Source organism: Hemitrygon akajei, chromosome 4, assembly GCF_048418815.1.
Source record: "Hemitrygon akajei chromosome 4, sHemAka1.3, whole genome shotgun sequence".
Classification (NCBI taxonomy): Eukaryota; Metazoa; Chordata; class Chondrichthyes; order Myliobatiformes; family Dasyatidae; genus Hemitrygon; species Hemitrygon akajei.
The window spans coordinates 29,340,974-29,368,862 of NC_133127.1; the positions used below are offsets into that span (position 1 = coordinate 29,340,974).

The 27,889-nt window shown below is 42.8% G+C and overlaps 1 long non-coding RNA gene across 2 annotated transcripts in view; it reads left to right on the forward strand.

Annotated features, from left to right (window-relative positions):
* The first annotated feature begins 734 nt into the window (after positions 1–734).
* The window catches only part of LOC140726190 (uncharacterized), a 41,275-nt gene continuing 14,120 nt past the window's right edge, over positions 735–27,889 (forward strand). The window contains exons 1-5 of one of the 2 annotated variants that reach the window (XR_012098593.1): positions 735–2,774; positions 3,770–3,857; positions 5,179–5,232; positions 22,479–22,659; positions 24,334–25,263. This is a non-coding gene — a long non-coding RNA (uncharacterized lncRNA). The remainder of the gene's footprint in view (positions 2,775–3,769; positions 3,858–5,178; positions 5,233–22,478; positions 22,660–24,333; positions 25,264–27,889) is intronic. The other variant, XR_012098594.1, reaches the window with a different exon arrangement.

Sequence of the window (27,889 nt, forward strand, 5' to 3'; positions counted from 1 at the left end):
GTGTGCAGACCTTGCCATAAGCTGGGTATGTTGTTGGTGGAAAGTTGTGTCTGGATCTTCGTCACTCTTCAATAAAGCTGTGACTGGTGAAGTACCTGGACAACAGTTGTTGTATGCTCAGACTTTCCCATACCAGCCACTGAAGCTTGTAACTCCTCCAGAGTTGTCATAGGTCTCTTGGTGGCTTCTCTTCCAAGTCCCCTTCTTGCATAGTCAGTTTTTTGAGGATGCTTGCTCTAGGCAGATTTATAGCTGTGCCATATCTTTCCATTCCTTGATGATTGAATTAACTGTACTCCAAGGGATATTCAGTGACTTGGAAATTTTCATGTATCCATCTCCTGACTAGTGCTTTTCAAAAACCTTTTCGTAGAGTTGCTTGGAATGTTCTTTTGTCTTCAAGGTGTAGTTTTTTGCCAGGATACTGGCTCACCAGTAATTGGACCTTCTAGATACAGGTGTATTTTTACTACAATCAATTGAAACACCTTGATTGCACAGACATTTTCAATTACAAATTATGTGACTTCTAAAATCAATTGGCTGCACCAGTGATGGTTTGGTGTGTGTGTGTGTGTGTGGGGGGGGGTTAATACTTATGCAATAATTATTTTGTGTTTTATATTTGTAATTTATTTAGATCACTTTGTAGAGATCTGTTCATCTGTTTTCACTTTGACATGAAAGAGTCTTTTTCTGTTGATCAGTGTCAAAAGAGCCAAGTTAAATCCACCATGATTCAATGTTGTTAAACAATAAAACATGTATATGAGCTTTGGCTCCTAAAGCATTGCCCTCCAATATCAGGCAAGCACATGATGCCTTCTGGCTGTTTGTATTGGACATGGTCTTCTGGTACAGCTATCTAAACCATTCCCACACTGCAGAAGTCATTGCATTAGTGATTCACAATTGGCCCTGTGGCCTTAACCTTTTTCTAAAGGGTAAATTCAAGCCCTGATAATGTTGTCACGGGACATGGTTGGATACTGCAGGTAATCAATGATAACACCACAATCACTTAAACATTGTCCTGTCTTATCAAGCTAAAGCCTTTGAAAACACTACAATACCTTTGTAAAATTGTGGGGTGAGGGGTATAGCTGAATATATTATTGTATATTCTTTTAGAAAAAGTAAATACTTACTACAGGTCTACAATCCCTTATCCGAAATTCTGAAATCCAAAAAGCTCCGAAAACCAAAGTTTTTTTTGTCAACAGCTGACGTCACTGAGGTGTGACGTGGCAGCACTAGCAGAGGCTGCCAGATGTCAGTTGTGGCTCAGCGCTCATACTAGTTACATGTGCATTTGCTGTTTGCTGATATTTTGTGTTCACTGTTGACTTTGTGTTTAATTTCACTGTGAAAATGTCAAAAAGAGCTGCAGATACCGCTATGGGTAACAATGAGAAAAAGAGAAGGAAGCATCTATCATTATCAATAACACGGGAAGTGGAGTTATTGCAGAAGCTTGATCGTGGTGTGTCTGTGCAGCATCTTACTGAAGAATATGGTGTCGGAGCTACCACTGTATACAATGTAAAGAAACAGAAAGACAAGTTACTGAAGTTTTATAGTGACAGTGACGTTCTACATTTATTCCAGTAAGTCATTTATCATGTGTTTGATTCGGTTTGTTTGAAGCTGTATATTTTTATGTTTTATTGAATGTTTTTGTTGGAAATAAAATATTTTTCTTGTCATTATTCCCTAAACAATACAGTATAACAACTATTTACATAGCATTTACATTGTATTAGGTATTATAAGTAATCTAGAGATGATTTAAAGTATATGGGAGGATGTGCGTAGGTCCGGAGCTTCACCGGGTCCTAAAGTCCACCCGCACTGAGACAGGTTAAATAAGGGTCTTGAGCATATGTGTTTTTTGGTATCCACAGGGGGTCCTGGAACCAATAAGGAGGGATTCTGAAATCCGAAAAATTGTGAATTCCGAAATGCAACTGGCCCCAAGGATTTCAGATAAGGGATTGTGGACCTGTAGAGAGAATTTCCACATTTGCTTTCTCAAATATTGTGTTGTATTACCCAATACAACACCCCTACCCCCTTCTTCCTTTCCAGTCCTGATGTAGGGTCTTAGCCCAAAATGTCAACTGTTTATTCCCATCCATAGATGCTGCCTGGCTTGCTGAGCTCCTCCAACACATTGTGTGTATTTGGTGTTCTAAGTTCTTTTATGTTTCATCTCAATTGAAGCTTCAGGACATCATTGGCAAGGTTAGCATTTATTGCCCAACCCAAGTGGCAACTAAGACATTTCAGAATGAAAGTAAGAGTCAATCACATAGTGGTGTCTGGAGTCACATAAATGCCAGATGAATTGTCATCAATGTCTTCTGCTGATTATGTATCTCTCTCTCTCCCACAGATGCTACCTGATCTGCTGAAGACCTCCAAAGCTTCTGCTTTTATTTCACCCTCTTTCACCCTCCCCTCATTTTGACCCATTCACCAATGAGAAGGATTTCCCTCTATCTCTGTGTTTGCCCTTCCTTAAAATTAAATACCTCTATTATAAACCCTCACAATCTCCTCTTTCCCAAGAATAACCCTGGCTTCTTTTGTCTATACAAATAACTGGTGTTAACTAGAATTATTTTAATAAATCTCATATGCAACCTCTCTAAAACCTTGACATCTTTCTCAAGTGTGGCTCCAAGAACTGGACATATGACTCCAGCTGCAGTCAAACCAGTGACTTTCAGTTTCCTGTCTGACTTCCCACAACAACTTATGACACGGACCAGGTGATTTATCTGCTTTAAGTGCTTTATTATATCTCCTCTGCATCACTTTATATTCTGTGCCAAGTCTCTACCATATTTTCCATCTCTGAGATTCCAGAAGCATCTTCTTCCTTGGCGAAAATTGTTGGAAAGTAATCATTCATGTTTAGGCAAGCTGTCTGCTTCCAGATGTAGACTTCCTCCTTAGTCTTTCCTGCAATCCTTTTCCTGTTCATATACCAAAACATTTGGATTCCAGTTTGTATCTGCTGCCAGTTTTCCTCATTTGGTTTGTGTTTTAATTCCTTTCTACAGTCAGCCTGGTTCTCATTTGCCTGGCATCTGTCAAATGCTGTTCCATTCTGTTCTATTTTAACTCGCTCTCTCATCATCCAAACAGCCCTGCCCTTAACTTCATTACACTTCTCCCTCGTAGGAATCTACCTAGATTCTGAACATTACTAAGGTCGAGCACCAAACACCGACATTCCATCCTAGAAAAAGCGGGATCTCCCGGTGGCCACCCATTTCAATTCTACTTTTTCATTCCCATTCCAACATGTCAGCTCATGGCCTCCTCTACTGCTGCAATGAGGCCACACTCAGGCTGGAGGAGCAACGCCTTGTATTTTGTCTGGGTAGCCTCCAACCTGATGGCATGAACTTTGATTTCTTGAACTTCTGGTAATTGCACCTTCACCATTTCCCATTACCTCTCTCACCTTATCTTCCTACCTGCCCATCACTTCCCTCTGGTGCTACTCACCCTTCCCTTTCTTTGAAGGTCTTCTGTGCTCTCCCATGAGATTCACCCTTCTCCAGCCTTTTATCTCTTTCACCAATCAACTTCCCAGCTCTTCACTTCACCCCTCCCCTATCCCGGTTTCACCTATCACATACTGCCTTGTATTTCTTCCTCCACTCCGCCCACCCCAAGTTCTTACTCTGACTTCTCATCTCTTTTTTTCTCTGCTCCTGATGAAGGGTCTCAGCCTGAAATGTACTCTATTCCATAGATGCTGCCTGGCCTGCTGGGCTCCTCCAGCATTTTGTGTGTGTCACTTGGATTTCCAGCATCTGCAGATTTCCTCGTTTAGTATCTTGGTAAGTCTTTTCTGCAACCACTCCAGAGTCTCAACATCCTTCCCGTAATGGGATGACTAGAACTGCATGCAATCCTCCAGATGCAGATTAACTAGAGTTTTTATAAAGGTACAACATAACTTCCTAACTTTTGAACAATGCCTTGACTAGTAAAGGCAAACATTTCTCAACCACCCTATCATCCTGTGCAGTCATTTTCAGGGAGCTATGAACTTGGGCCCCCAAGATCCTCAACACTGTTAAGGATCTTGCCCTTAACAGTGTACTGTCTCTTTAAATTTGACCTGCCAAGGTGCAACACTTCACATTTGGCTGGTTAAACTCTATCTACCATTTCTCTGCCCATATCTGCAACTGGTCCCGCTGCATTCTTTGCCAGTCTTCCATGCTATCCACAACACTGCCAATTATCATCTGCAAACTTACTAATCCACCCATCTACATTTTCATCCAGCCCATTTCTATGCATCACAAATATCAAAGATCGCTGCAAACCTCCACTAGTCACAAACCTCTAGCTAGAATACCCTTACCTTTTACGGGCAAGCCGGTTCTGAATCCAGTGGCCAATTTGCCATTGATTCCATACATAATATTCTGGATGATCCACTCATAAGGGATCTTGTCAAATGTCCTACTAAAATCCATGTAGACAACATCCACAGCTTCATCAATCACCCTTGTCACCTGATCAGAAAACAATCAAAACATGACTTGCCCATACTGGCTCTTGCTAATTAGCTCAAGGTTTTCCAAATGCCTAGGGATAAATCCTATCCCAAAGAATTCTCTCCAGTTACTTCCCTACCACTGATGTGAAACTCGCCAGTCTGTAGTTTCCAGGATTATCCCTGGTTCCCTTCCTGAATAAAGAGACATTAGCTGCTTGCCAGACATTTGGGACAGTGCCTATGGTCAGAAGAGGGCACGAAGATATTTGTCAAATCCCCAGCAATCTTTTCTCTTGCCCCTCTCAATAACCTGGCCCTGTGGACTTATCACCTTAATGCTCTTCAAGAGACCCAGTACCTACTCCTTCTTTACTTTGAAATGCCTTAGCATATTAATATGCCCAACTGATCTCCTTATCCTCTACGTCCTTCCCCTTGGTAAATACTAATACACTATTAAATATTCATTGAAACCCTCACCCTCATCCTCTGCATCCAAACAAATGCTCCTCCCTTATCCTCGAGTGGTCCTACCCTTTCTCTGGTTATCGTCTTGCTCTTGATGTATGTGTATGATGATGAATTACTAACCCATGCCACATTATCTCCAATTCACTGTTCTCATTTGTTGCTATTGCATTTCTCTGCAGAATATTATGAAGTATTGCATAATTTTCCATTGGAATTCCCATATCCTCCTGAACGTAAGTGAAATTATCAGCTATTCAGTCACGAATCCCTTTTACTGTAACTCAAATTAGCTGAAAACTGTCTCTACATTTCTTGAATATATTTTATTTTTAATCGTACATTCCACTGATTTTGAAACCAATGTTATTCCAAAAGCTGTTGACGTACTATTATCAAATTTCTTTCTCATTTGGAAGTGATCTGAAGGCAATGTTTACACTTGAACCAAAGGAAGCTCTTCCATATTTAAGCAGGCAAACCCCATATAAAGTCTGATGTATGGATTGTCTAGTATGCTAGTATATCATGGCAAGATATCATAGTTGCTTTATCAGCAAGGCTGTGATATATTAACGTCCTGGAATTCCTTGCCCAATGGTACTGACATTGATCCACTGGCAAGAGGAACCAAAACAAAAGGATACCAAGGTCTGTTGTAGGAGTATTGATGTTTGAGTGGTGGCTGCATCATGCTGTGGAGATGCTTCACTGCAGCAGGCCCTGGATGGCTTGTGAAGGTAGAGGGTAAAATGAATGCAACAAAATACAGGAAAATCCTGGAGCAGTCTGCAACAGAACTGCAACTTGGGAGAAGATTTCAAAGGTTTCAAAGGGCACACAGCCGCAGATATTCTGACTCCCCCGACGACACACGGGTCTTCTGTCATGACACCAATCCTCAATCTGCCCGTCTCCAGAGCCCCAAAATCCTTGGCTTCCAAATCCGAACCGAATACTTAGGCCGTGCCCTTGGTCTGCCAAACAACAGCCAGTCATGCAACCCAGAGAAGTGATCCCATTCCTGCAAAGACAAGATTTATTTTCCAGCAAGACAATGACCCCAAAAATAAAGTTAAAAACAACAAAGTTAATGTCCTGGAGTAGCCAAGTCAGAGTCCAGACCTCAATCCAATTGAGAATTTGTGGCTGGACTTGAAAAGGGTTGTTCACTAACAATCCTCACGCAATCTGACGGAGCTTGAGCAGTTTGGTGAAAAATGCAGTGTCCAGATGTGCAAAGCTGACAGAGATCTATCCACACAGACTCAAGGCTGTCAAAGGTGCATCTACTGACTTGAAGGGGGTGAATACTTATGCAATTATTTCGTGTTTTATAAATTGTAATTAATTTAGATCACTTTGTAGAGATCTGTTTTCACTTTGACATGAAAGAGTGTTTTTCTGTTGATCAGTGTCAAACAAGCCAAATAAATCCACTCTGATTCAATGATGTAAAACATGAAAACTTCTGGGGGGGGGAGGGTGAGAATATTTTTAATAGGCTCTGTATCTATCTTTCTGTAGAAATATTCAAAGACGCTGCTCCTACTCCCTTTTAGAAAGATGGTTCCAAAAACACAGAGACTTCTGAGAGAAAACTACAATTGATACCATGCTTGCTGTCACTACATACATACTTCTTGTTAATCCATATGATGTGGTCATTGTTACCAGGCTAAACATTTATTACTTATTCTGGACCCGAGAACAGGAGTAGGCCATCAGGCTCCACAAGGCTTCAGTGCAGTTTGGGTTTCAATATGATCTCTGCTGGCCTCAACTCCAGTGCCGGTTTCCCACAGCCCTCAATTTTTTGATCTTTCAAACATATATCCAACTCCATATATCTAGTAATCTGGCCTCTATCATCTTTGTGGACAGAGAGTTCTACCTTCTGAGGGAAGAAGTTTCTACAGATTTCTGTTTTCAGTGCCCAGATCCTCATTTTTGCAATTTGTGTTCCAATGTTTGGTCTCTAGTACAGGATTAACAGCGTAAGTTCTGGAGTATTCCAGAAGCATGAGTTCAAATCTCGTAGTGGAATCTGTGGATTTTAAATTCAAGCATTACCTTAAACAGCCGTGATGTCTCTGCTGCTGGACCGTCGAGTCATCAGCTGGGTCCATTTGTCTCCAGACGTTGCATCCCCTAACGCGGAACATCCTCGGGATGGTGGGACAGCAGAAGGTGATCAATCTTCTACCCCCGATGGTCAGACTTCCAGCTACTATCATCCCTTCGCAGCCAAAGCCAACTGCACACTCTCTCTGCTGCTTGAGCCATGGTGTCAACAGCTCTCTCCCTGGTTCTTCCTTGTATCCCTAAAGCTGCCACCATTTTCCAGCATAACATGGCGGGAAATCCTCTTGCCCCCACTTCGACAGGGAAGTTCCATGTCTGCCAGACCTGCTGTCTGCAGTCCGCCACCAGGTCTTCATATCTCGCAAGCTTCCTCTCGGGGGGCCTCTTGGCATCGGGTCTCCCATGGTACTGTTAGCTCTATCACCACGAGCTTCTTTGCACTCTCTGACAATAGTAGAATTTGTGGTCGGTGTGGTCTCTACTATTGGTGGGAACACCAGCAGTGGAAAGAAACTAGTTTTGGTAACAGGAACAATACTAAAACAAAAATTTGCTTGACAAGTGAAAGCTGCTGAGGACAAGAAGGAAGAACATACTGGATCTGGTATTGGGAAATAAGCCCAGCTAAATGACTCATGCTTCAGATAAAGATAAAGATTGATTTTACATGTCACACATTCATTGAAACATCAACACATTTAGTGAAATGTATCGATTGCATCATCATTTGCGATGTGCTGGGACAAGCCTGTAAGGATTGACACTTCCAGTGCCAACATACTGGGAATGCAGTGGGAAAAAAACTTGGGAAATAGTGATCACAGCTCCTTAAGTTTTACGATAGCTATGAATGAGGAAACATAAGAAAACCGACAGCACAATACAAAGCAGTGCCGAACGTGTCCTTACTATAGAAATTACCTAGGGTTACCCACAGACCTCTATTTTTCTAAGCTCCATGTACGTACCTATCCAAGAGTCTCTTAAAAGACCCTATTGTATCCACCTCCAACACCATCGCCAGCAGCCCATTCCACGCACTCACCACTCTGTGTAAAAAAACTTACTCCTGACATCTCCTCTGTACCTACTCCCAAGCACCTTAAAACTGTGCCCTCTCATGCTAGCCATTTCAGCCCTGGGAAAAAGCCTCTGACTATCCACACGATCAACGCCTCTCATTATCTTCTATACCTCTATCAAGTTATCTCATCCTCCGTTGCTCCAAGGAGAAAAGGCCGAATTCACTTAACCTATTTTCATAAGCAATGCTCCCCAATCCAGGCAGTATCCTTCTGAATCTCCTCTTCACCCTTTCTATGGTTTCCACATCCTTCCTGCAGTGAGGCAACCAGAAATTAGCACAGTACTCCAAGTGGGGTCTGACCAGGGTCCTGAAAAGCTGCCACGTTACCTCTCGGCTCTAAAATCAATCCCCGATTGATGAAGGCCAATACACTGTATGTCTTCTTAACCGCAGAGTCAACCTGCGTAACAGCTTTGAGTGTCCTGTGGACTCGGACCTCAAAATCCCTCTGATTCTCCACACTGCCAAGAGTCTTAACATTAATACTATATTCTGCCATCATATCTTTCCTACTAAAATGAACCACCTCACACTTATCTGGGTTAAACTCCATCTGCCACTTCTCAGCCCAGTTTTGCATCCTATCAATGTCCTGCTGTTACCTCTGACAGCCCTCCACACTATCCACAATAACCCCAACCTTTGTGTCATCAGCAAATTTACTACCCCATCCCTCCACTTCCTCATCCAGGTCATTTATAAAAATCACGAAGAGTAGGGGTCCCAGAACAGATCCCTGATCATCGACCTCCATGCAGAATATGACCCGTCTACAACCACTCTTTGCCATCTGTGTACAAGCCAATTCTGGATCCACAAAGCAATGTCCCCTTGGATCTCATGCCTCCTTATTTTCTCAATAAGCCTTGCATGGGGTACCTTAACAAATGCTTTGCTGAAATCCATTTACATTACATCTACTGCTCTATCTTTAACAATGTGTTCAGTCACATCCTCAAAAAATTCAATCAGGCTCATAAGGCATGACCTGCCTTTGACAAAGCCATGCTGACTATTTCTAATCATATTAAGTTCTTAGAATTTGGGGGGCCATACCAAACTTCTTCAACCGCCTGAAGTGAAAGAGGTGTTGTTGGCCCTTTTTCACCACACTGCTGGTGTGTACAGACCACGTGAGATGCTCAGTGATGTTTATGCCGGGGAACTTAAAAGTTGTTCACCCTCTCAACCCCAGATCCACTGATGTCAATAGGGGTTAGTCTGTCTCCATTCCTCCTGTAGTCCACAACCAACTCCTTTGTTTTTGTGACATTGAGTGAAAAGTTGTTTTGACACCAATGTGTAGGGTGATGACTTCCTCTCTGTAGGCTGTCTAATTATTATTTGAGATTAGGCCAATCAGTGTAGTATTGTCAGCAAAGTTAATTAGCAGATTGGAGCTGTGGGTGGCGATACAGTCATGGATATGCAGAGAGTAAAGGAGGGGGCTTAGGATACAGCCCTGAGGGGCACCTGTGTTGAGGGTCAGAGGGGCAGAGGTGATGGAGCCCACTCTTACCACCTGCCGGCGATCTGACAGGAAGTCCAGGATCCAGCGACGCAAGGCAAGGTGAAGGCCGAGATCTCTGGTCTTTTTGAGCCTGGATGGAATTATAGTGTTGAATGCTGAACTGTAGAGCAAGAACAGCACTCTCACATAAGCATCCCTCTTCTCCATGTGTAAGGACGATGTGTAGAGCAGTGGCTATTGCATCATCTGTCGATCGGTTGTGTCGGTAGGTGAATTGTAGGGGGTCTAGTTTGGTGGCAGCATACTGCAGATGTAATCCTTGACCAGCATCTCAAAGCATCTGCTTATTATTGAGGTGAATGTGACAGGACACCAGTCGTTCAGACATGTTACCTTGGTCCTTTTTATGTGCAGGGACAATGATGGATGTTTTGAAGCTGCAGGGCACTCTAAACTGGGAGAGAGAGAGAGGGGTTAAAAATGTCAGTAAACACACCTGCCAGTTGTGAAGCCAATGTGTCATCTCAATAGAAACTACAATTACTTGACCTCTGAATTTCCTTGGTCTAGAAGGAAATTGGAAAACATGTCAATGACAGGTTTCCTGCACCATTGCATCAAGACTAAAATATCAATCAAGGCAACTGTGGCAGACTGAAACTGACTACATAAGCATGTATCTAAAATAGTCATAGGCACCAAGTGACTGGTTGATGTATTTGAGGCACTTCAGTTTCCGCACGGTTTAGAGAACTTTGAAATGGCCAAATACATTGCTTATGTTGATTTATCAGAAAAAAATGTCATTATTAAAGTGGCAGGTGACATTTTAAAAGGTAGGAATACTTTGCATTTAACTGTAATTATGACAAGATAACAGGCTCCTACTTTGTAGTTACGGAGGGAATTTGACTAAACAGGGTAGCAACGCCTGCTGAAAGGGTCGATAAATTTGTCTGCAATGTGTATGGGAGAATTTGTAGTCCACAAATACAAAAAAAACAAATATAGGATAAAATTAATTTACTGCCATATTCACCAGGGTGCAATGAATTGCCTTGTTTGCATGAAGCTCAAAGAGTAAAGAGTATATATAGTAAACATCAATACAGCTATAAATACATAGAACGGACATTACAATGCAATACAGGTCCATCAGCCCACAATGCTGTGTCAATCCTTTAATCTGTCCATCTAACCCTTCCTTTCCATATCACCCTGCACTTTCCCATCATCCATGTGCCTAGCTAAGAATTTCTTGAACATCCCTAATGAGTCTGTGCCTCACCACTATCCCAGGCAGTGCATTTCACACACCCACCACTCTCTGTGTAATATAACCTACCTCTGGGCTTTATCCCTCTCCCCATACTTTCCTGCAATCATCTTAAAATTATGCCCCCTGTGTATTAGCCATTTCCACCTTGGGAAAATGTCTCTGGCTATCCACTCGCTCTATGAGTCTTATCATTTTGTACACCTCCATCAACACACCTCTCACCCTCCTTCACTCCAAAGAGAAAAGCTCAAGCTTTTCCTAGCTTGCCCTAGAATGTCCTTAGAAGACATGCTCGCTAATCGCCGCAGGGAACCGTACTCTCTCTCTCTCTCTCTCCGGTCCTGTTCACCCTGTACACATCAGACTTCCAATATAACTCAGAGTCCTGCCATGTGCAGAAGTTCGCTGATGACACGGCCATAGTGGGGTGTGTCAGGAATGGACAGGAGGAGGAGTATAGGAAACTGATACAGGACTTTGTGATATGGTGCAACTCAAACTACCTGCGTCTCAATATCACCAAGACCAAGGAGATGGTAGTGGACTTTAGGAGATCTAGGCCTCATATGGAGCCAGTGATCATTAATGGAGAATGTGTGGAGCAGGTTAAGACCTACAAGTATCTGGGAGTACAGTTAGACGAGAAGCTAGACTGGACTGCCAACACAGATGCCTTGTGCAGGAAGGCACAGAGTCGAATGTACTTCCTAAGAAGGTTGGCGTCATTCAATGTCTGTAGTGAGATGCTGAAGATGTTCTATAGGTCAGTTGTGGAGAGCGCCCTCTTCTTTGTGGTGGCGTGTTGGGGAGGAAGCATTAAGAAGAGGGACGCCTCACGTCTTAATAAGCTGGTAAGGAAGGCGGGCTCTGTCGTGGGCAAAGTACTGGAGAGTTTAACATCGGTAGCTGAGCGAAGGGCGCTGAGTAGGCTACGGTCAATTATGGATAACTCTGAACATCCTCTACATAGCACCATCCAGAGACAGAGAAGCAGTTTCAGCGACAGGTTACTATCGATGCAATGCTCCTCAGACAGGATGAAGAGGTCAATACTCCCCAATGCCATTAGGCTTTACAATTCTACCGCCAGGACTTAAGAACTTTTTAAAGCTATTATTAATGCTTTTTGAGATGGTGATTTAGATGCATATCACATTTTTTTTACTGAGTTAAGTATTGTATGTAATTAGTTTTGCTACAACAAGTGTATGGGACATTGGAAAAAAGTTGAATTTCCCCATGGGGATGAATAAAGTATCTATCTATCTATCTATCTATCTAATCCAGGCCGCATCCTAGTAAATCTCCTCTGCACCCTCTGGCAGCTGGGAAGACTTATTCCATAAGATAATATTCTTTAGCCTATCGGCTGATGTGGTATTATTTAAGAATTGTATGATATACTTGGCACAGGAGCGGGGGAAAAGAACTAGATTTTGTTTGTTCAGACCTGGTAGAGGAGTGGCAAAGTGAAACTTAGTCTCAGATCAATAGGAAAGCTGCTGCTAATATTGTATGAGAGTGACAGTAAAGCTTCGCTTTTTTCATGAGATAGCTCATCCTCAAAGGCACTTCAGCCAAGCGTGACCTTGGCAGTCACTGAAAGTTGTCATCCAATGGATTGCAAATGCATTATTCCTCCCAGGACAGACATGAGCTTTTGCATTAAGGGCTCGTAAAAAAGGGGGAGGTGGTATTTCACCACAGAATAAAGAGATCTTTTGTTATTTCGCTAAAAAAAAAATCCCTAGCCTGGATTTCTGCGCAGTTGGCAGTGATCAGAATCAGATTCAGGTTTATCATCACCGGCATGTGACGTGCAATTTGTTAACTTAGCAGCAGCAGTTCAATGCAATACATAATATAGGGAAAAAATAATAATAATAAATGAAATTATAAAAAATAATAATAAGTAAATCAATTACAATATATGTATATTGAATAGATTAAAAGAATATGCAAGAAACAGAAATATTGTATATTTAAAAAAAGTGAAGTAGTGTTCAAGGGTTCAACGTCCATTTAGGAATCGAATGGCAGACAGGAAGAAGCTGTTCCTGAATCACTGAGTGTGTGCTTTCAGACTTCTGTATCTCCTACCTGATGGTAACAGTGAGAAAAAGGCATGCCCTGGGTGCTGGAGGTCCTTAATAATGGACGCTGCCTTTCTGAGACACAGCTCCCTAAAGATGTCCAGGGTACTTTGTAAGCTAGAGCCCAAAATGGAGCTGACTAGATTTACAACCCTCTACAGCTTCTTTCGGTCCTGTGCAGTAGCCCCTCCATACCAGATAGTGATGCAGCCTGTCAGAATGCTCTCCACAGTACTGCTATAGAAGTTTTTGAGTGTATTTGTTGACATGCCAAATCTCTTCAAACTCCTAATGAAGTTTAGTCACTGTCTTGCCTTCTTTATAACTACATTGATATGTTGGGACCAAGTTAGATCCTCAGAGATCTTGACACCCAGGAACATGAAACTACTCACTCTCTCCACTTCTGATCCCTCTATGAAGATTGGTATGTGTTCCTTCGTCTTGCCCTTCCTGAAGTCCACAATTGACTCTTTCATTTTACTGACGTTGAGTGCCAGGTTGTTGCTGTGACACCGCTCCGCTAGTTGGTATATCTCACTCCTGTACACCCTCTTGTCACTACCTGAGACTCTACCAACAATGGTTGTATCATCAGCAAATTTACAGATGGTATTTGAGCTATGCCTAGCCACACAGTCATGTGTATATAGAGAGTAGAGCAGTGGGCTAAGCACACACCCCTGAGTTGTACCAGCGTTGATCGTTGATCAAAATACTAGAATGTTGTAAATGTAGGTAGGCAAGAAAGACTGGTCCTACAACAGCAATCTATTGGTTAATGTAACTTTAAAGATTTTCATAGTGGCACAACATACTGACTGCAGATGTGCTTGAAACAGATGATTTGACTGTGACTCTGAGAGTGGTATATTTTTGACATACAGAGAAAAGTGCTTTTTATCTTTCAGACTGTTGACCCAAAAAAGATTCCAAGAATTAGTCTGAAACATCAGCAAACTTCTAGTGAAGGCTGACTTGTGGCTGCAAGAAAAACCTTAAGAGATCAGGACATGTTCAGATGTGAATTGTTTCCATTAGCGAGTGGGTCAAGGACAGAGACATTGAGCTAATGAGAGAGATGAAAGACCCAGGGGAGTCATGAAGGAAATTTTCGTTCTGGAAAGAGTGATCAATCCTTCAGTATCGTGTGCAATCTTGGTCTCCTTACCTAAGAAAGGATATACTCTTCATGAAGGCTGTGCAACAAAGGTTCACCAGAGTGTTCTTGGAATGATGGAATTGTTGTATGAGGAGAAATTAAGTTAACAAAGCCTGTTTTCACTATGAAATTAGAAGAATGAAAAGGATCTCCTTGAAATGCACAAAATTCTGACGGGGTTAGATGAGCAGGATTCAGCTTTCTACTGTTTGGGGGATTCTTAAAGCAGAGGCCACAGACTCAGGATAGAAGCATAGAAAACCTACAGCACAATTCAGGCCCTTTGGCCCACAAAGCTGTGCCGAATATGTCCTTACCTTGGAAATTACCTAGGGTTACACAAAGCCCTCTATTTTTCTGAGCTCCATGTACCTGTCCAGGAGTCTCTTAAAAGTCATTATTGTACCCACCTCCACCACCGTTGTTGGCAGCCCATTCCACACACTCACCACTCTCTGTGTAAAAAACTTACCCCTGACATCTCCTCTGTACCTGCTTCCAAGCACCTTAAAATTGTGCCCTCTCATATTAGCCATTTCAGCCCTGGGAAATGGCCTCTGATTATCCACACGATCGAAGCCTCTCATCATCTTATACACTGATGTTACTTACTTAAGCCGATCACCTCTACTGGGCCAGAGGTTGCTGTCCTTGGCCAGTCTTTCAAGTTGTCCCCAGGTGTAGCCCATCTTCGGTGATAGCTCATCTCCCAGGGATGAGGTCTCTGGATCTCCTGGCATTTTTGGTGTAGCACTAGGTTTTTACGGAATGGAGTTGTTAGCCCCATGCCAAACCCTCCTCCTTTTGTAGTCGGTCTTGGTACCATCCATTGGCAGAGCTCAGACTCAGTATATGGAAACATAGATTTAGGATCAGGATATGGAGAAGCAACTCCTGGACTCTTTCCCTTCCCACAGATGCAGCCTGATGTGTTGAGCATTTCTAGTATTTTCTGTTCTTACTTAAAGAGGATTTTCTTCAATAATAGGGCTGTGGATGCCAAATTGTTGAATATATCTAATAAGTAGATATGCAGAGTTCTAGACACAAAAGGCCATAAGGTGTTTGGGAGAGTGTCGGGGGATTGTTGAGATAGAGGATGAGTCAAGAGGGTATGAATGGTAGAGTAACCTTGAACGACTAAAATGGCAGATGCAATCTCAATGGCTCTCCACAAGGCTTTAGACCACCTGGACAACACAAACACCTACGTCAGGATGCTGTTCATCGACTATAGCTCAGCATTTAATACCATCATTCCCAAAATCCTGATTGAGAAGTTGCAGAACCTGGGCCTCTGTACCTCCCTCTGCAATTGGATCCTCAACTTCCTAACCAGAAGACCACCGTCTGTGTGGATTGGTGATAGTATCTCCTCCTCGCTGACGAACAACACTGGTGCACCTCAGGGGTGTGTGCTTAGCCCACTGCTCTACTCTCTATATACACATGACTGTGTGGCTAGGCATAGCTCAAATACCATCTACAAATTTGCTGACGATACAACCATTGTTGGTAGAATCTCAGGTGGTGACGAGAGGGCATACAGGAGTGAGATATGCCAACTAGTGGAGTGGTGCTGCAGCAACAACCTGGCACTCAACGTCAGTAAAATGAAAGAGCTGATTATGGACTTCAGGAAGTGCAAGACGAAGGAACATATACCAATCCTCATAGAGGGATCAGAGGTAGGAGGTACAGAACCCGGAAGGCACACACTCAGTGATTCAGGAACAACTTCTTCCCCTCTGCCATCCAATTCCTGAATGGACATTGAAGCTTTGGACACAACCTCACTTTTTTTAATGTACAGTATTCCTGTTTTTGCACATTTTAAAAATCTATTCAATATACGCAATTGATTTACTTGTTTTTTATTGTTATTTTTATTTTTATTTTGTTTATTATTATTTTTTCTCAATGCTGGATTATGTATTGCATTGGACTGTTGCAGCTAAGTTACCAAATTTCACGTCACATGCCGGTGATAATAAACCTGATTCTCATTCTGATAAAGAAGGAACAAATGTTTTTTATATTGGCAAATGCCTTCATTACATAAACTGGCAGATTACTTCTGTTAAATCCCATAAATTCTCAAGGATTCCCATAAGATGAAGTCATGAGAGTTTGTAGATCCTGGAATCCTGAGCAATACTCAAATCCCTGCAGGAACTCAGTAGGTTAGGTGGCATCTGGGGAAGGAAATGGACAGTTGACGTTTTGAATTGAGTCCAGATGGGGGGGGTCCCAATCCAAGACATCATATCTCTATTTCTTGCCATGGATTCTGCTTGGCCTGCTGAGTTCCTCCAGCATTTTGTGTGTTGCCTCTAAGAACCATGATCACACTGAATACCTACAAGGGCAATCTGTGGTAATAACAAACATATTCGAGTTGAGAGCAGCACTGAGGTAAAGTCACAGTGGAAAAGGAACAAAGTCAAAGTTTCTTTTTGTGCAGGAAACGGTGGTTTGATGTCTTTTCCTGGAATGATCTCCATGGTTTTTTGGATTTTGTGGCTATCTGGAGAAAATTAATCTCAAGAGTTTTATTCTGTGTGCATACTTTGATAATAAAATGAATCTTTGAAAGTGAACCTTTGTCTTAGAACATAGTAGATAGAATAGTACAGCACATTACAGGCCTTTCGGCCCACAATGTTGTGCAGACCCTCAAACCCTGCCTCCCATATAACCCCACACCTTAAATTCCTCCATATACCTGTCTAGTAGTCTCTTAAAATTCACTAGTGTATCTGCCTCCACCACTGACCCAAGCAATGCATTCCACGCACCAACCACTCTCTGAGTAAAAAACCTTCCTCTAATATCCCCCTTGAACTTCCCTCCCCTTACCTTAAAGCCATGTCCTCTTGTACTGAGCAGTGGTGCCCTGGGGAAGAGGTGCTGGCTATCCACTCGATCTATTCCTCTTAATATCTGGTACACCTCTATCATGTCTCCTCTCATCCTCCTCCTCTTCAAAGAGTAAAGCCCTACCTTAATCTCTGATCATAATCCATACTCTCTAAACCAGGCAGCATCCTGGTAAATCTCCTCTGTACCCTTTCCAATGCTTCCACATCCTTCCTATAGTGAGGCGACCAGAACTGGACACAGTACTCCAAGTGTGGCCTAACCAGAGTTTTATAGAGCTGCATCATTACATCACGTCTCTTAAACTCTATCCCTCAACTTATGAAAGCTAACACCCCATAAGCTTTCTTAACTACCCTATCTACCTGCGAGGCAACTTTCAGGGATCTGTGGACATGTACCCCCAGATCCCTCTGCTCTTCCACACTACCAAGTATCTTGCCATTTACTTTGTACTCTGCCTTGGAGTTTGTCCTTCCAAAGTGTACCACCTCACACTTCTCCAGGCTGAACTCCATCTGCCACTTCTCAGCCCACTTCTGCATCCTACCAATGTCTCTCTGCAATCTTTGACAATCCTCTACACTATCTACAACACCACCAACCTTTGTGTCATCTGCAAACTTGCCAACCCAATCTTTTACCCTCACATCCAGGTTGTTAATAAAAATCATGAAAAGTAGAGGTCCCAGAACTGATCCTTGTGGGACACCACTAGTCACAACCCTCCAATCAGAATGTACTCCCTCCACCACGACCCCCTGCCTTCTGCAGGCAAGACAATTCTGAATCTACCTAATCAAACTTCCCTGGATCCCATGCCTTCTGACTTTCTGAATAAGCATACCGTGTGGAACCTTGTCAAATGCCTTACTAAAATCCATGTAGATCACATCCACTACACTGCTCTCATCTATATGCCTGGTCACCTCCTCAAAGAACTCTATCAGGCTTGTTGGACACAATCTGCCCTTCACAAAGCCATGCTGACTGTCCCTGATCAGCCCATGATTCTCTAAATGCCCATAGATTCTATCTCTAAGAATCTTTTCCAACAGCTTTCCCACCACAGACGCAAGGCTCACTGGTCTATAATTACCCGGACTATCCCTACTATCTTTTTTGAACAAGGGGACAACATTCGCTTCCCTCCAATCCTCCGGTACCATTCCTGTGGACGACGAGGACATAAAGATCCTAGCCAGAGGCTTAGCAATCTCTTCCCTCACCTCGTGGAGCAACCTGGGGAATATTCCATCAGGCCCCGGGGTCTTATCCATCCTAATGTATTTTAACAACTCCAACACCTCCTCTCCCTTAATTACAACATGCTCCAGAACATTAACCTCACTCATATTGTCCTCACCGTCATCAAGTTCCCTCTCATTGGTGAATATCGAAGAGAAGTATTCATTGAGGACCTCGCTCACTTCCACAGCCTCCAGGCACATCTTCCCACCTTTATCTCAAATCGGTCCTACCTTCACTCCTGTCATCCTTTTGTTCTTCACATAATTGAAGAATGCCTTGGGGTTTTCCTTTACCCTGCTCGCCAAGGCCTTCTCATGCCCCCTTCTTGCTCTTCTCAGCCCCTTCTTAAGCTCCTTTCTTGCTACCCTATATTCCTCAATAGACCCATCTGATCCTTGCTTCCTAAACCTCATGTATGCTGCCTTCTTCCTTCCACCTGCCCAGATTTTCCACCTCACTTGTCACCCATGTTTCCTTCACCCTACCATTCTTTATCTTCCTCACTGGGACAAATTTATCCCTAACATCCTGCAAGAGATCCTTAAACAATGACCACATGTGCATAGTACATTTCCCTACAAAAACATCATCCCAATTCACACCCGCAAGTTCTAGCCTTATAGCCTCATAATTTGCCCTTCCCCAATTAAAAATTTTCCTGTCCTCTCTGATACTATCCTTTTCCATGATAATGCTAAAGGCCGTCTTACTCCTGCTGCTAGTATTGGAGTATAAAAGTTGAAATTGTTTGCTGTGTAACCAAAACTATGTAGTCAGCTTTGAACTTGCTATTTGCTAGAGAATGAAATCTTAAGAATGTAGAAGACAATGGTGTGTTAATGAGAGGTAGCTAAGAGATGTAGATTAGAACATGATTAAATCAATGGGTAGAAACAATAGTGGCGGATGTACTTGTGATACGCAACTGTAGACCGATTGCATATGCTAATGCAACTAAACCAGGAGATTGCTATAAAAAATGCTATGTCCAAGGATCGGTGGGCAATCAGCGACTAGCTCAATGACTGTCTCAGCTTTGATTTGCAAATTAAAGTTTAATACTTTTTGAAGAATCTTCTGCGTCTCCTGGTTATTTGTGGGGCACGAGAAACCACGACAAAATTGGCGACCGCGGCAAGACCGGAAAGAGACCCGCGGAAAGGAAACGGCAGATTGGGGACGCTTCCCAGTCCTCTAGGGACCCCCACAAGGCTAACATAATTAAGGGTGCACCCAAACAAAAGGTAAGCGCTTTTTGCGACAATTTGGACTAAGAATTCTGTTGGCTTTGGGGAGGTCTTGGAGTCTCAGAAGTGTGGAACCACTGCCGAAGGGTCTCTCCAGTCCAAAGAATCTGGCAGAATTGGGGGTTAACAGGAGGCTCAGAGGATTGATCAAGAACACTGCAGTGAGGGTAAGTACAAATAAGTTAATAAGAAGTTAAGAAAAATTACACGTGGTGTTGGTAAATCCCTGTGGATACTGCTTCATATGAAACGAAGGTCTGAACGGGCAGGGAAAGGAAAATAGAGAAAATCCTCGTGGATACCGCCTTAAGAGATAAGGGTCTGAATAGACGAGGTGCAAAGAGCAAGTTCTGTGGATACCGCTCTGAATAGAGGTCTGTACGGGTAGAACAGAATAGGAAACAAGGACAGTCCAATATATAGTTTAAAGCGCTGGTTGACAGATGATAGACTAGGCATAGAATTAGAGTAAATAATATTATCCAGTAAATGAACTGTGAATCTCTGAAATACCTTAAAAAGAGAGAACAACATGACAGGTAAAGGAATGGCAGTAGAGATTCTGAGCAAAAAAAAATCCCAGTAAATAAATATGAGATCACAAAAACTTCAGAAAAATGGGAAAAGAGAACCAAAAACCTGGTCACAAAATGGCCAAGAGAAGGAACGTTTGATGTAAGCTTGTGCAAAGAAATGGAGGCACTAATTAAAAATTACAAACCAAAAGATAAATCTAAGAAGAGGGCAAAAAAGAGAACGAGAAATGGAAGTGCTAAAACTCTTCAGAACGGAGGGAGAAAGGCTGAGGAGGACAGGTAGAATATTGATTACAAGCGAGGAAGACACTAAGGTGCTGAAGAAACAGCCTGTTAGAGAGAGAGGAAGGTACAGTGAGAAGCTGGCTTCAGCTCCGTACCCGGATGCGAAAGAAACAGAAAAGCCCCCTCCCTATAATGAGGAAGGAACCCCTAAGCAGTGCCCCCTGCTGACGGGAACAGTAAACATGCAGGGAGAAGTACAAGTTTGGGATAATGAGGAGGAAAAAAAACAATACGAGAAGGAAAAAGCGGCAATATGGAAGGAGATACAGGCAGAAAGGATAAAGGTGGAATAGGTAAAGAGAGAAATGAAAGAAGGGATTGAACGGATGAAATACTTGAGAGAGGAAAAGGAGTATGAGGAGTATCGGTTATACTATAGAAATAAACAGACTAGAAAAGAAAGTGGCTCATCAGGACAGGAAGAAAGAGAAGGTGACTCATTAGAGGAGCAAGAGTTAAGTGGAAAGAGAGAGGATGTGAGAATTTGTGGGGAAGAGGTAGGAGGCAGAAGCCTAGAAGAGCAGAAGGAGGCGGTAGGGGAGCGACTTGCGGAAGTAGAGAGAGAGCCAGATAAGTTACTGAGAGGGGATTGCCAGAGGAGATGTGAAAAATACTCCAGGGGCCAACCAAGTATTGAATCAAGACAGAAAGGAAGGACTCCACAGGGAGACCGAGGGAAGAAGAGGACCCCAGAGAAATTTGTGTGGGAGGCAGTAAAGACATACCCTGAGACAGATGGGGAGTCAGGCGAGGAGGAGAGCCAGGGCAGGTGGAAAGAAGGAGGAAGAATGATGCCGTTGTTAGTAAAAGGATCAGGACAAGTGCAGTATATCCCTTGGGGATCCCAGGACCTAGAAGGGCTGAAAAACACTCTGCCCAATCTACATGAAGGAGCAGGGAAATGGATTAGAGCCTTTGAAGAACAAAACGGCGGGACGATTATTGGCTACGGGAGATTTGAAGGCACTATTGATAAGGTTGATGGGAACCTTCAAATTTAACGAACTAATGGAAATGGCTGGCATAGTAAACTCGAACGACCCGAGAACTGATGGAGACGGGTATGACAGAGTGAGGCAGAGGGTATGGCAGGCCCTCAGGAAGCTTTACCCACCCAAAGTGGACCCCAAAGCCTTAAAAGGGGATCCACTGGGAGACACTGAAAACCCAGCAGCCTACGTAGAAAACCAGTTGAAAAGGTGGAGACTGGAGACTGAGCAAGAGGTAGAAAATAGCTTATTTATCACCACACTGTTCCGACATAGCATTTTGGATGCAATGCCTCTGCAAGTAAAATCCAAACTGGAGGAAGTGGTTGGGCTGACGTCAATGACCCCACAAGAATTTAGCGACCACGTAGTCCATGCGGTTAAATACCGGAAAGACAAGCGAAGGTTGGCTGAGCAGCAAGAAGAGGTGCAAAGAAAGTTAATACAAATGCAGCTCGAAGAACTCAAAAAGAAGGAAAAAGAGAAAAGCAAAAAGATGCTGCCAGCAACCACCGGTCCGAGTACAGCCATCGAACTGGATGAAGCACCGCTATATGGAGGAACCGATCATACTGTAAGACAAGGGCCGGAAAACCCCATGCCAATAATCGTCTTTGGAGGTGCATTCCCACAAATGCCCTATCAGGAACAGACTAAATTCAAACAGCCCAGACAGGACTGGAAGTCCCAAGGAGGGGGACAGAGGAGCTATGGGCAGAGGGGACCAGTGAGGAAACAGGGGGAAAGAGAGGTAGAGAGATTGTGCTGGGGATGTAATCAGCCAGGTCACATGAGAAGAGATTGTCTGTTTGCACCATGGCCTGTCACACACCGGCAGGAACCGATAAGAAGGGAACTAAAGTTTAGCCAAGAATCTTCTGCGTCTCCTGGTCATTTGTGGGGCATGAGAAACCACGACACTAGCCAAAATGTGCTTGCCTTGTTAACAAGACCCACAGTCTAGGAAAGCATTTGACAAAATGGAAGTTAGATGGCTAGATTGCACTCCATGAACATACTACAGAACTCCAAATTTTGGCTCCGGGCTTTGGCATTCACTGTACAAGAATAAATAATTTAATTCACTTAAATACTTTGGAGAGTTTTCTTTTCCTAGGTTAGGCTCCAGTTGGATACTTCGGAGAATTTTCAGCTATAAGTGCTCAAGCACCACAGACAAGTAAATTGAAGGGATCTGATGGCATTTCGAGGGCACAAGCAATATTTAAAGAACACATTTAAAAATAAAATGTTTTCCCAGGGTTATTTTTCTGCAGGTGTTTTCGGTAAGATTAAAGGTAAGAGGGATGAAGTGGGCTTGTTTTGCTGTTATTGCGTTGTTGCTTGGCATGTTCTGTTTTGCTGTGTCCAGTGTTGTATTGCCAAACATTGTGGGCATGCTATGTTGGCACCAGAAAGTGCAGGGATACTTGTGGGCTGCCACCAGCACACCTTCAGCTGTATTGTTTAACACAAATGACTCAAGACATTGTTTATTTCATGTGATAAATAAATCCAAATCTAAATCTACAGGTAAAGGCTATTTGTTATCTTGTAGATAGATAAGTAGATACTTTATTGATCCCAAATATACAAATAGTATAAGAGAAGTAAGAAAGAATAAAAAATGAGTTACCTCAAGCATTCTAACGGGGGTGGGGTGGGGTCATCACTTCCCCAGCTATAGGTTGACTCATTATAGACCCTAGTGGCCGAGGGTAAGAATGACCTCATAGAGCACTCTTTGGAGCAGCGCAGCTGTCTTAGTCTATTACTGAAAATGCTCCTCTGTTTAGCCAAGGTGTCCTGCAGAGGGTGAGAAATACTGTCCAGAATTGCCAGGATTTTCCATAGAGTCCTTTGTTCTATCACAGCCTCCAAATGTCCAGTTTGACTCCTATAATAGAGCCAGCCTTTCTATTAATCAGTTTATTCAGCCTGTTGGCATCATCTGTGTTGATGCCATTGCCCCAGCATACCACCGTATAGAGGACTGTACTGGTGACTTGTAGATCATGTGAAGGAGAGGCCTGCATTTTCCTAAGGACCTCAGTATCCTCAGGAAGTAGAGGCAACTCTGGCCTTACTTATACACAGCCTCTGTGTTGGTGCTCCACTCAAGTTTATCATCCAGATGCACCCCCAGGTACTTGTAGTTCCTCACCACATCCATGTTCTCACCATCTTTAGTCTTCTTAAAGTCCATCACCATCTCCTTTGTCTTACTGATGTTGAGCTGCAGATGATTCGGCTTGCATCATTTGACAAACTCCTCCATCAGGGCCCTGTATTCACCCCCCCACCCTGTCCTCCCATTATACATCCAATTATTGCTGGGTTATCAGAGAATTTTTGCAGATCACGTGACTCAGCATTGTATCTAAAGTTGGAAGTATACAGGGTAAACAGGAAAGGAGCCAATACAGTTCATGAGAAAGTAAGTGTATAAAAAGTAAAAGCAGAACTAAGGCATTTGTTCCCTGTTGCTCTTCGCTGTGACCTTCTATGTCAGCACCACTCCCGTATTCTAAGCCCACATCTCTTGACTTCCTTAACATCAAAAAAATCTTTGTACTGAACATAGCAGAGCCATAGCCCATTGATTCTACACCAGTGATCAGACAGACAGACAGACAGACAGACATCAGACATGAAAGACTCATTTGCACTAATCCTGCAACAATTCCCTTATATTCTACCCAGATTCTACCAAATTCTTGAGTGGCATATTATCAAAAGCATTTTTGAAATTCCAAATGCACCACACCTGCTGTTTCCCTCTTATTTATTGTGCAAGTTATAACTTTAAAATCTTGTCAAATAAAGTTTCCTTTCTTAATTCCATATTGATTCTACCTAATCCTATTCATATTTTAAGTGCCCTGTTAATATTTTCTGATTATATATTCCAGAAGTTTCTGTGCAATTAATTTGGATTTCCCCATTCTTTTTCTCATTCTTCTCTTAAATAGAGTGTTTGACATTTGTGTTAGTGGGGCTACATTGACACAGAAGGCTGTGATAATCTGCATGTTCTGCAGGGACTGGATTCTGAGCAACCACTGTTTGCAATAGCAGCAGAAGTGAGAAGGATTCTGCAGAGAGTCAGTCTCCATAAGGCAGCCAGGCCAGACAACATCCCAGGCCACTTACTCAGGGAGTGATGTGTTCACAGACATCTTCAATACTCCACTCATCCAGGCTGCTGTCCCCACCCATGTGCTTCAAATCAGCCACCATCATCCTGTAGCAAAACCACACGCCTTCAGAACTAAATGACTACTGCCCATTGGCACTAACACGAAGTGCTTTGGACAACTAGTAATGGCAAATATCAAAAACTCCATTCCTGCCACACTGGACACTCACCAATATGCTTTCCAACAGAACCACTCTATGACAAATGTCATATCATAGCCATGGCCCTAACGCACCTAGGAAAGAAGGACACTCAAGCCGTTTCTGGATTTCAGTTTGGCATTCAACGCTATTGGCCCACAGCCCTTGGTGACCAAACTCCTACACCTCAGTCTAAAAACACCACTGTGCAACTGGACATCGGACTTCCTCACCAACAGATCTCAGACAGCCAGGATGCTCCATCCTCAACACCGGTGTCCACAGGGCTGTGAGCTGCGCCCCTTGCTGTACACTCTGCTCACACACGATTGGACATCCAAACACCCGAACTGTCACATTGTCAGGTTCACCGGCAACACAACAAAGGAGTATGACTCATCACTAACAAGATGAGATGGCCTACAAAGAAGTGATGGAAGAGATCAAGCCCTGGTGCCATATGAGGGCTATATGAGGCCATCTTACCCTTGGCCATTAGGCTCTATAATGAGTCAACCTATAGCTGGGGAAGTGATGACGCCCCTCCTGTTAGACCGTTTCAGGTAACTTATTTTTTATTCTTTCTTACTTCTCTTTTAAATTTGTATATCTGTGCACTTGTAATGCTACTATGACACTCTAAACTCCTGGGGGTGCACATCTCACACAACCTCTCATGCTCTCAGAACACATTCTACACAATCAAGGAAGCTCAAGAATGTCTTTCCTTTCTGAGGAGGCTGAAGAGAGCTGGACTATGTCGATCAATGTGCAGTAGAGAGCATCTTAACAAGTTGCATCACTGCATGGCATGGGAACTGCATTGCGGCAGACAGGAAGGTTCTACAACAGGTAGTCAAAACTGCCCAACGCATCACCAGCACCAGCCTACCTCCCATCAAGGACGTATATAGTATACACAGAAAGGTTCCAAATAAAGGCCAGCAACATCATGAAGGGTCCCAGCCACCCTGCTCCTGGACTGTTTGTCCCACTCTCATCAGTGAGGAGGCTACGCCATCCACGCCAGGGCCACCAGACTCAAAAGCAGTTACTTCCCTCTGAACAGTAAGGCTGATCAACACCCCCACCCACCTCACACCACAACCCTACCACCGCTACTTTATCATCTTCTGTCGGAGTCACCTTATGTACAGACAATCCTGTGCCTAGCGACACATTATGGACATACAATCAATCCATTTATATAAGCAATCTTATGTATTTGTATTTATTGTGTTTTTATTATTGTGTTCTTTATCTTATTGTGTATTTTTCTGTGCTACATCAGATCTGGAGTAACAATTATTTCATTCTCCTTTACACTTCTGTTCTGGAAATGACATTCAGCAATCACGTACCTTCAATGTTGAACTTTAAGTGGCTAACCACTATTGTTACTAAAAAAAAAACAGGATCTACACGACTCTCACTATGGAAATGCCTCAAAAATCAAACACCCTTGGGTGAAGTTTGAAGGTCCCACACCACCAGGTTCAGTAACAGTTATTACCCTTCAACTATCAAGTTCCTGAACCGGCGTGGATAACTTCACTCACCTCAATGCTGAATGAATTCTTAAAAGTGAGTCCACTTAAAAGTGGACTCACTTTTAAGAAATCAGCAACTCATGTTCTCAGTTTTATAGATTTTTTTTATTTGCACAGCGTGTCTTCTTTTGCACATTGGCTGTCAGTCTTTGTGTCGTTTTCCATAGATTCGATTGAATTTCACTGTTCCACTGTGAATGCCTGTGCGTGGCTGGTGGAAGGGTGGGACAGATGTTTTGCTGTTGGTGTCATGTTTTGTTTTTGCTGTTCAGTGACAGAATGTTTGCCACCCACATCTTTGGGTATGCTGGTTGTTAATGCAATTGACTCATTTCTTTTTACCGTATATTTTGATGTACATGTGACAATTCTAAATTTAAGTCACTTGGTGATTCTGAACTTTGGGTGAACAGAGCACTACACTTCAGTAGTTAAAGATCTAGCAGTTCCGGTAATTTGTGCTGGGGTGGTGAGCTTTTCATGCGCAGGATATGGCTCCTGCTGGCATCTTCGGATGATGCACAGCGTGGGATCAGGCCATTCAGCCCACAATGTTATGCTGAACTGATTAAACTAGTAATTAAAAGTACCAAAGCTAATCCCTTCTGCCTACACAATGGCCAATTTCTTCCACTGCCTGAACATTCATCTACCTATGTACGAGCCTGAGACATTCATTGTTCAGTTCTAATTAGTGCATTCTAATTGGCAGTTAAGAGACTGTATTCGGTTATAAGGAGCTGAGGCAAGGATAGAATATTTCTTTCCCAGAAGGACATTAGTAGGTTGCATGACTTGCTTGGCCATTTCAGAAGGCAGCTGGAAGTCTGTGGTCTCCATACCAGAATTAGCCATTCAACCCACTGGGTTTGCTCTGCTATTCGATTATGGCTGATATTTTTCCCTTTCAACCCAATTCTCCTGTCTTCTCCCCATAAGATTTGATGCCCTTATTAATCAAGAAACTATTAACCTCCATTTTTTTAATACCCAATGAATTGATGTCTGTAGCAATCAATTCCACAAATTCAACACCTTCTGACTAAAGAAGATCCTTCTCACCTCTGTTCTAAAGGGCCATTTTTAAAATTTTGAAGCAGTGCCCTTTCGTCTTGGACTCACTCACTATTGGAAATACCCTCTCCATGTCAACTCTAAACTAAGCCTTTCAATATTTGGTTGGTTTCAATGAGATCCTCCAATCATTCTTCTAAACAGGCCTCCATCAAAAGCTCCTCAGATGTTAACCCTTTAATTCCCGGGAACATATCAGATATTATAATTCCTATATGTGCTCCTATCCTGTACTGCAAGGGTGAGATGACTCACATGCACGTAGTGTATTTAATATTTCAGTAGTATTTGAATAATATTTAAATGTATTATTTGATTAAGCATTCTTGTTCATTTAAAGAATTCATTATGGGTTATATGTACAAATAAGTAAACTGCATAACATCATGATGCTACCACATTATACATGGCGTGCCTTGCTTAAAGTAACCACAAAGTCAGATTCACATTTCAGACTTTGTATCTTTCTTTTAATTAGTTTAATATTTTGGACTTACAAAGCATACAGAGGCAACCGGGTGTTTTTAAAAGCACAGCGTAACGTTTGAGTTTGAAAAAATAGCAT